The following is a 10,000-nucleotide window of genomic DNA, read 5'->3' on the forward strand; positions in this document are numbered from 1 at the left end:
GGGCGGCGTGACGTCAAACAGGAAACACATGATCCGTCACGTTGAGTTGGTTAAGAAGTTTAATAGCATCCGCAGTGTTTAAACGTGTAGGCGGCGGTGTCGACGATTAACAAGGTTATAAATAACGGGAGATATAGGCAAGGCGCCACGCCGACAAAACCACAACCACAGAGCCCTCTGCCAGCGCGCCGCTGCAGCTCGCTCGGTGGATCGTCTCCTGCGGTCGGTGACGAGTGTCTAGACAACACATCTGCTCCGTGCTTCTCCCGGTGATGGACTCAAGAGTGGATAGAAATAGATTTCTGAATCTGAAACAATTGGCCACAATTGGCAAGATCATTTTTTTTTGGAATCCGGAAGTATGATCTAGTCATCACGACAAAAGCGTAGTGGATTCAGACGTGTTGCAGACGACACCCTGCAGGGTAAACCTTTTCATGTAGTTGCTGTTGTTACCGTCTCAGGTAGTGGCTGATTTATTGCTGAGTACGACAAAGCACAATTCTCTTATCTCTAACCGACAGCCCGTATCTCTGATAGGGCTGATCAGAAAAAGCTTGTTTTTAATGAAGAAAGAAAATAATATTTACAAAAAAAAACGTCTCTAGGGCCGCAACGGCCCCTATTTGCATATCCTGAACCGCAGCAGCACCCCTTTCTTGTTCCCACTGGGCAGACGGCCCAGGCCTGTGAGCCCGCCCCCCTCGCTGGCCTCGCTCCCCTTCTCCTGACTTCCTGTCCACGCCGCCACACGTCCTGGCTGCTGCGGCGGCGGCGGCGGCGGGGCGGGCGTGGCCCCCCGGGGCCTCCCGGTCTCTTCGCTGAGCCCTCTCGTCGTCGGCAGTAAGGCGAAGTTCGCTCTGCTGGGGCTCCGCCTCCTCCTCCCCCCGGCGCCGTCGTGCTGCTCCGGCGCCGGCGGCGGCGGCGGCGGCGGCGGCGGCGGCCAGGAGCACGTGTTCAGCCTCAGCTCCACCCGGCGGTGGCAGGACTTCAGGGGACGGCCGCAGACGTGCGTGGAGACGAGTGTCTCCGTCCGGCCGGGGGCAGCGCCGGGCTCTTGCGTCGGGGGCCGTGGGGCGGTGGTGGCGGCGGCGGTGGCGGTGGCGGTGGCGGGGGGGATGTGACGGGCGGGGAGACGGGGAGAGGTGGAAGCGTCCAGGAGGCGGCCGAGGTCCCCAGACTCGGCCCCAGAGAGGAAGGAGGTTCTCCATCTGTTGGTGACCAACACACCGCGTCTCCACGGAGCTGTGGGGGGAGACCGCTTGGTGCTGCTGGGGGTGGTGGTGGTGTTGGTGGGGGTGGTGTTGTTAGTGGTGGTGTTGTTAGTGGTGTTAGTGGTGTTGGTGGTGGGGGTGGTGTTGGTGGTGGGGGTGGTGTTGGTGGTGGGGGTGGTGTTGGTGGTGGGGGTGGTGGCGGTGTTGGTGTTGGTGGTGGTGGGGGTGGTGGTGGTGTTGGTGGTGGGGGTGTTGGTGGTGGTGTTGGTGGTGGGGGTGGTGTTGGTGGTGTTGGTGGTGGGGGTGTTGGTGGTGGTGTTGGTGGTGTTGGTGGAGGTGTTAGTGCTGGTTGGGGTGGTGGTGGTGGTGGTGTTGTTAGTGGTGGTGGTGGTGGTGTTGTTAGTGGTGTTGGTGGTGGTGTTGGTGGTGGGGGTGTTGGTGGTGGTTGGGGTGGGGGTGGTGGCGGTGTTGGTGGTGGGGGTGGTGGCGGTGTTGGTGGTGGTGGTGTTGGTGGTGGGGGTGTTGGTGGTGGTGGGGGTGCTGGTGGTGGGGGTGGTGGTGGGGGTGGTGTTGGTGGTGTTAGTGGTGTTGGTGGTGGTGGTGGGGGTGGTGGTGTTGATGTCGGTGGTGGTGTTGGTGGTGGGGGTGTTAGTGGTGTTGCTGGTGGTGCTGGTGGTGTTGGTGGTGTTGGTGCTGATGGTGTTAGTGGTGTTGGTGGTGTTAGTGGTGTTGGTGGTGGTGGTGGGGGTGGTGGTGTTGATGTCGGTGGTGGTGTTGGTGGTGGGGGTGTTAGTGGTGTTGCTGGTGGGGGTGGTGTTAGTGGTGGTGCTGGTGGTGGTGGTGGGGGTGTTAGTGGTGGTGGTGTTGATGTCGGTGGTGGTGCTGGTGGTGGTGGTGGTGCTGGTGGTGGTGCTGGTGGTGTTCTGTTTGGACGTGCTCCTCAGTTGGACTGCTCCTGGGGGCCGTCTGCGGCCCCTAGTGGTGACCCAGGGGGTCAGGGGCCCCGGGCCGCGGTACAGGAGGACGAAGTCCCTCTGGCTGAGGAGGGGGAGGATCTCCTGCCCACACAGACGCTTACTGAACACCTCCAGAGTGATGTCTGCACAGGAGGAGCAGAAACAACACCATGAACCGCCTACTCACTCACTGTGTCACACAGACTCTATCATCTATTAAGAGGTAGAACTAACATCACACCTTAAACGTTTGGTCAAAAATAATTCACGATATAACTCACAAATCATTTTGAGAACGTTTTTGGGAAGAGTGAGGAAAACGTCAATGTCTTCTTCTTCTTGTACACTCTATGACGCTTCACTATATCATACACTCTATGATACTTCACTCTATGAGACACTCTGTGATGCCTCACTCTATGAGACACTCTGTGATGCCTCACTCTATGAGACACTCTATGATACACTCTATGATACTTCACTCTATGAGACACTCTGTGATGCCTCACTCTATGAGACACTCTGTGATGCTTCACTCTATGAGACACTCTATGATACTTCACTCTATGAGACACTCTATGAGACACTCTATGATACTTCACTCTATGAGACACTCTATGAGACACTCTATGAGACACTCTATGATGCTTCACTCTATGAGACACTCTGTGATACACTCTATGATACTTCACTCTATGATACACTCTATGATACTTCACTCTATGAGACACTCTGTGATACTTCACTCTATGAGACACTCTATGATACTTCACTCTATGAGACACTCTATGAGACACTCTATGATACTTCACTCTATGAGACACTCTATGAGACACTCTATGATACACTCTATGATACTTCACTCTATGAGACACTCTGTGATACACTCTGTGATACACTCTATGATACTTCACTCTATGATACACTATATGAGACACTCTATGATACACTATATGAGACACTCTGTGATGTACTGAAGGCCCACCCAGCGTCTCCTCCAGCATGCTCGGCACCACGTCCTGCAGGACCTCGCAGTTGGTGGTCAGGGCAGGGTTACAGTTCATCTCCAGCAGCCACACCTGCTAGGACCCAACACACCCGGACATCAGGCCCCCGGGGGGGGGGCCCCTGGGGGACCCCCGAGGTCAGACCAATCCACGTCCACAACGTCAACACAAACAAGTTAGCATGTAGCGTGATATAAGATAAAACCTTTTCATCACAAAGTCCAATTCAGAAACGCAGGGTTGCACCCGATGTAACCCTGACGTGATTCAGGGTCAAGGGACCTTTTGGGTCCGATAAAGCTTCATTATTTTGGGGTTAGGGTGTGGTTTTATGGCTACGGTTTGGTTGCCAGGACAACAGAACAAGACTGGGTCCACAATCCCAGCGAGAACGACCCCAGGAGAGCTGCGCCATCGCTGGGCAACAGGACAGCGCTCGTTACGAACGTTTACGACAAAATGTCGCCTGGCTGGTTTTAGTGGAGACGTGTCCTTAGTCCTTCCTACTGAAACTGTGACCTGGGTTAGTGTCTACGGGGAGATGTACGCCTACGCACCTTGAACTCTTCGTCAATGAGGAAGTCACAGCCGAGCAGGTCAAACAGGCCCAATTTGCGGTCCAACTTGGATTTAACCGCCAGGAAGCACTGGAACATGATCTGCTTCATGGACCTCTGGGCTCACAGACACAGCGTGATTAACATTGTGGGTTGTTGTTTTTTATTAATCTTTTTTATAGTCCTTTGGTATGAAATAGTGATATTGTCATTTGGAGCAACGTTAACATACCATACTATTTCAGACAATAAAACATAACAAGAGATAACACATTCTACCTTCTCGAATAAATGAGGTCATCCTAATCCCTGTTTTAAACCGACCCTTGCGCAAACAACAATCATTAAAAATCATAATGAGGCCCCCGAGGCTTACAGTGAAGTCGCCCGTGATCCAATCCCTGGGCAGACCCTTAGCGACGCTGTACGTGTCGTTGACGTAGTCGTTTAATTTCTCCATGGACCACACGGTGTCCTCCTTGAGCACGCTGTACAGCGGGTTCTTCTTCTGCATGTACTGCGGACGGACAGCAGGGGGCGCAAGAAACACGGGGAATAGAGAAAGGGGGAAAGCGAGAGAGAAGCAGCAAGCGTGGAACAACACACATAGATGTTGCAATTAGCAGGTTTTGTTTCATGTGGTCGCTTACAACACATCCTCACCGCGTTGTATGCACTTCAATATAATCAAAGCGTTGGTCGGGATGTTACTTTTGTAAATATTTCAGGTGAGATTCCCAAATGGACAGTTTCCAATGGTGTCATTCTGTCGGCCAAAAGGAACGGACAAACACGCCACTGGAAGTGGCGGACGTGGCCTCCGTTGAAGGTTGTACCTGGTTGGTCAGGTGGGCTGTGAGGTTGTTGGACCCGGGGTCATAGGGGTCACAGGTCAGTCGGGCGTAACCGTGGCGAAAGAAGACCATGTAGGGATCCGTGCAGGCGATGAGCAGGTAGGAGCGCACGTCGAACTTCCTGCCCTCCAGCAGTAGCGGGTTGTTGACGTACCTGCGATAAGCACCGCAGCATCTCAGTGCGCCGCTTCCAACAGAGATGACTAATTTCACACATCAAATGTATAATAAGCTTATTGTTGGCAGCACCCATCTTATTTATCTTATCTATCTAACGTATCCACCTCAAAGCGCTGCAGGTACGAAATAAATGTTTAAAAAAAAATAGTAAAGCGAAATAAATCAGTAGAAAGTCGCAGTGTTTATATGTGTCGGGGGTTGCAAAAAAACACTTGTACTACTAGTCTACTACTGTAGCCGTTATACTTAATAATTGGAAGATAGGATTTTCCTTGTAAGCGTTGCTCTGTAAGCCTATATAGCACAGCACGGTGGGGGGTGAAGATAGAGACCACATGCTGCCCTGACCGTTGAGCAATGTGTGCCTGCGGGGGCCGGGTGGTAACCCTCCCCCGGTGGCCCTGGCCGCTCTGCTGCTGCTGCTGTAGTCTCTGCCGCAGGCCGGCCACGTCCTCGGGGGTCTTCAGCAGGAAGATCCCCCTGCCCTGGTTCATCCCCGTGGGCTTGCAGATCCACACGCAGGCGCCCCGCTCTCCGTCCTCCACACCTGGCCACCAGGGGGCAGCGGACCGCAGTCAAAAGGGGACGTGTTATAACTACAGGTTAGGCCGCGGCGATAAGACGATAAATGATTGTATCGTGATAGACTTTTGATCAATATCATTGTAAAACATGTTCAATATATATATCGATAAGAGACTGGACCACCGGATCTAGCAGCTGGGTTTGTTACACAAACACGGTTCCATATTCTTATTTACGATATTTGAGTGTTTTTCATTGTTGTATCGACATTGGAATATTGATCAATGAAGAACAGTGGAAGGTCGTATTAAGTGTTAAACAGAAGTGTTTAAATCCAGCACGGTAATTCCTAGTCTTTTTAGGTCACTAAAATGATCAATAGTTATCGATATCGATCAATATGATCAAGTTATATCGTGATATGTCTCTCAGCCGTATCGCCCGGCCCTACTACAGGTGTGAGTGTGATTAGCCGTTACAAGCCGTTTTGAAAACGTGCCTCTTCTGACACCACAGGTGGGCGTGTCCACCTAGATGAGTGACGGATAAGATGAGCAACGTTTGCTACGGTCCACTGGGCGGGCTGGTAGACTGGTCTATCCAGAAACACATCTAGGTGGACATGCCCACCTGTGATGTCAGAAGAGGCAGATTTTCAAAACGGCTTGTAACGGCTGATCACACACACACCTGGTGGTAGAATGTGTCCCCTTTAATACCGGGCGTATCTGATGTGTGGCCACTCAGTGCTATGAAATGAGTGTCTCACATTCACCCGTTCATCACACACATTCATTCATTCAGGGGCAACAGCCATGTGTGTCGGGAGCAGGTTACAGTGAGGTGGACGCCTCGAACCAGCAACCCTCTGGTTTCCAGACAAGCCAGACAAACTGGCTACGGCCGGTGCCTTGGGGCTTATGACAGCGTCTCCCTCTCATCGGCTGCTTAAGCCTCCATTCCTTTGTTTGTGACGCGCTCGGCTGCACACTCATGCAATGAATCCTTTTGGGGAAAAATATTGGCAGAATATTCATGCACCACGGGATTCCTTGGCCCGCTGTTTAGTTGGAACACGGTATACCAGGATGTACACACGCCTGACTGAAGACGTGTGTTTGGCTTGGCTTGCTCGGCCTCTATGGTGAAACACTTCCCTGTATGTCTCTGTGTGTGTGTGTGTGTGTGTGTGCGTGCGCGTGTGCGTGTGTGTGTGTGTGCATGTGTGTGTGTGTGCGTGTGTGTGTGGCTCTGCCCTCTGCAAATCTGTCTCCATGGCAACCCCATGGCCTCTGGATGATTGTATCATGTCCCCGAGGGAACTGGAGAACAGTATTTTTTCCAACGTCTGCAATCTTAATGATTGCAGACACCTTGGTTTACTGTTGAATAATTTACGCAAGCAGTTTGGATTATAAATCCCCTTCAAATAGTCTTAATTTTTTAAACAAACGTCCGGCTATTGCATTTCCTGCACTATTCTTACTTTATTCTTCCGTTTATTTATTTATAAAAGTGCTGACTTGTGTGCTTGTATCTCTCTATTCCCTTTTCTCTTTCCTCCTTCTGATGTTGTCGAGTGGACCTCGCAGACCAAGCATTTCTCTGCACAGTAACGCGTCTGTCTGCTTAATACGATCAATAACCTTTGATTTGATTGATTCTGATTCAACCGTTGACATGAACCCCCCACAGAGAGCGGGGAGTGAACCCCGGATCGGCCCGTGTTCAGCACGTTGGCCGGTTCTCTTTACCGTTCTGCTGAGCGAAGAACGCCTCCCGCTCCTCGCTCAGGTCCAGGCGAAACGTGTCGGGGAAGAACTGCTTCATCTTCAGTCTCCTGCAGAGATCATCGAGAAAGAGGCGACGCCCCCTGTGGTCAGACACGAGGCCTGTGGGCTGCATGCCGGACACCAACGTGTCCACAGAACGTGAGAGTCCCTCGCTAGGAGCATTGGCCTCTTGGGCAGAGCACAAGCACACCTTGTTTTCATAGAAAGATTTGAAGTTTGACAAATGTTGAATTTGAAACAAATAATTATTATAGATTTAAACATTACATCCCCATAACCAAGACCTACACCACGTCATTCCGTGCCAAATCAAAGTGAGCGGGAAAATGATTGATGGGCAAAGAATGTCTGCTTATTTGTTTGCAGTTCTAGTGAAAAGTAACCAGCTTATACCTGGGTGATTAGGTCACTACCATAGTGAGTAGTGACCAGCTCATACCTGAGTCCTGGAGTCACTATCGTAGTCAGTAGTGACCAGCTCATACCTGAGTCCTGGAGTCACTATCGTAGTCAGTAGTGACCAGCTCATACCTGAGTCCTGGAGTCACTATCGTAGTCAGTATAGTAACCAGCTCATACCTGAGTCCCTGGAAGTTGACCTTGGTGGAGACGCGCTCGTACTCGCGGAGGCTGATGAGGAGTCCGATCTTGGAGGTCAGAACGGTGTTGTTGGGTATCTGGTACAGAAGCTGGTGCCCTGGGTGGGACAACAACCACACAGCGCTCACTGACGTGGTTCTCTTTGTGTGCCCTGCAATGCGCTGTTTAAATGCAATCCATTATGATGACTAATTAACATAACATTGGATACCAACGCCATAGGTGACATTAAAGGCACATTTCTAATTGGATGTGCGTCTGATACATTTCTAGAACCGTCCGTCTTCTGTGTGGGAAAAGAAGAGTCATTGGTTGTTTATTCCAACACATAATCAAAGGTTTAGTTTAGTTTAGTTTAGTATATTGTTTTTTGTTAACAGGGACCATGTATAGAACAGGTTCTATACCACGGTTAGCTAAACAGCTCATTTGCACCCGTGGTCCCTGGGCAGGAAGTTCAAAGCACAATAAAAACATACTAGACATTACAGACAATTGTCAAAAACAGATAGCAACAACATCAACAACATTACAGTAAAAAAAACACATACAAAATACATTTGGTGTTATAGATATATACAAAGATCAATGATCGCAAGATTGATTCTCTTTCAGCCATGTCTTCAGAGACTTTTTAAAGCTATTAAGACTTGTACAGTCTCTAACATGGAGTGGGATTGAGTTCCATTTTCCAGTTGCTTGGTATGAGAATGCTGATTGCCCAAAAGTGGTCTTCTTAAATTTGGTGAAACAATCACCTCTCATAGCAGCCCTAGATACCCGTACATCGTCCCTGCAGAATGACACACATTGCTTGAGTGGTGGTGGTGCAAGGTCATGGATCAATTTGTACATAAGGCAGTGGCAGTGATGCAGCGGGCGCCAGGTAGCGGTACCTTCTCTGAAGTGGTGGTAGTTGGCTTGTGACTTGACCTCACACCACTTGAGCTTGTAGTCGGTCCTGCTCTGGTCGTGGACGCGCTGCCAGCCCCTGGCCTCGCAGTACCGGCTCACGCTGCGCCCACACAGAGTAGGGGTGTGAATAACTCATTTATTAACCATTTTTCATGGTCGAATAATCAGTGGGTGGTTATGAACGAATATTTGATTATTCGATGTGTGCCGACATTCACAAAGGCAGCCATGGATCATCGGCAAGAAATCACTTAATATCTTAAACGCAAAGAAACAAACTTTAACAGTGATCAGTGTTTGTGTTGTATATATTAATATTTATGCTTGTGTATTGTGTATATTGTTTTTCTGTACATGATTAATAATAATTAAAAAAACTAACAGTGCTACAGAACCAACATTAGTTCCGTCCGTTAATTCGAATGGGAAAAAATGTTAACGGTCCAAATGTTAGAAATCGGCTTTGACCCTCGGGAACGAATAATCGAATAATCTAATATTCTGACCCATCCCTACCACAGAGCAGGAGGGGCTTGTTGTTACACCACAGGGGGGGGACGTCCACAGGGACGCTCACAGTGATCATTTAGGTTCAATTTTACAAAAGAGGAAATCGCTTTCATTCTGATTTCGGAATAAATAGTAAACTAATCCAAAGAGGTGGTCATACTTTTCATCATTTACATGAAATTAAATTTACATGTTTGCTAAAAGTTTTTTTTTTTTTCCGTCTTTTCCGTACATCTTGGCCCCGTTGGCTCCTCCGATGTAGTAGAAGGGGCCGGCCGGCCCCTGAGGCTCCTGGGTCCTCCTCACGCTCGTCTCCCTCCTGTGCGAGGCCTTCCGCTGTCTGCACAGGTTTCTGTTTGACGCCAGCATGTCCCCTCCTGCTCAGTTCACACACACAGCAGAGGATCACCAGGATCACCATCAACCCCCAGGTACCAGGTATTACCAGGTATTACCAGGTATTACCAGGTATTACCAGGTATTACCAGGTATTATCAGACACATCTTTGCCTTAACGAGGTCTTGACCTCGAAAATGATCAACAAAATGATTAAACACTGAAACCGTTTGCTTGAGATATCCAAAGATATCCGACTTCAAAGTCATCATCTTTCAGCCAAGAGACAAGTTCAACACAATCATTGTGCACACACACACGCACACACACACGCACACGCACACACACACACACACCTAGCGCTCCGTCCCAGCTCTGAATCACAGCTCCTTCGTCGTCCCGCAGCCTCTCCTTCTCAGGGACGGTTCCTCCTGGCGTTCCTCCCCCGTCTCCCCCCGACTCCTCCCCTCCCCCCTCCCCCTCCCCCTCCCCGTCCCCCTCCCCATCCCCACCAGGGCCCGTCTCCAGGTAGGCCTCTGATGACATCACGGT

At 50.2% G+C, this 10,000-nt stretch overlaps 1 protein-coding gene across 1 annotated transcript in view; it reads left to right on the forward strand.

Moving 5' to 3' along the window:
• The window catches only part of LOC311353795 (uncharacterized protein), a gene marked incomplete at both ends in the record, with an annotated part of 125,423 nt that overhangs the window by 93,604 nt on the left and 21,819 nt on the right, over positions 1-10,000 (forward strand). The gene's annotated exons all lie outside the window — the stretch shown is intronic.

This window comes from Micromesistius poutassou, assembly GCF_964030765.1.
Source record: "Micromesistius poutassou genome assembly, chromosome: 10".
In the NCBI taxonomy this organism is placed as follows: domain Eukaryota; kingdom Metazoa; phylum Chordata; class Actinopteri; order Gadiformes; family Gadidae; genus Micromesistius; species Micromesistius poutassou.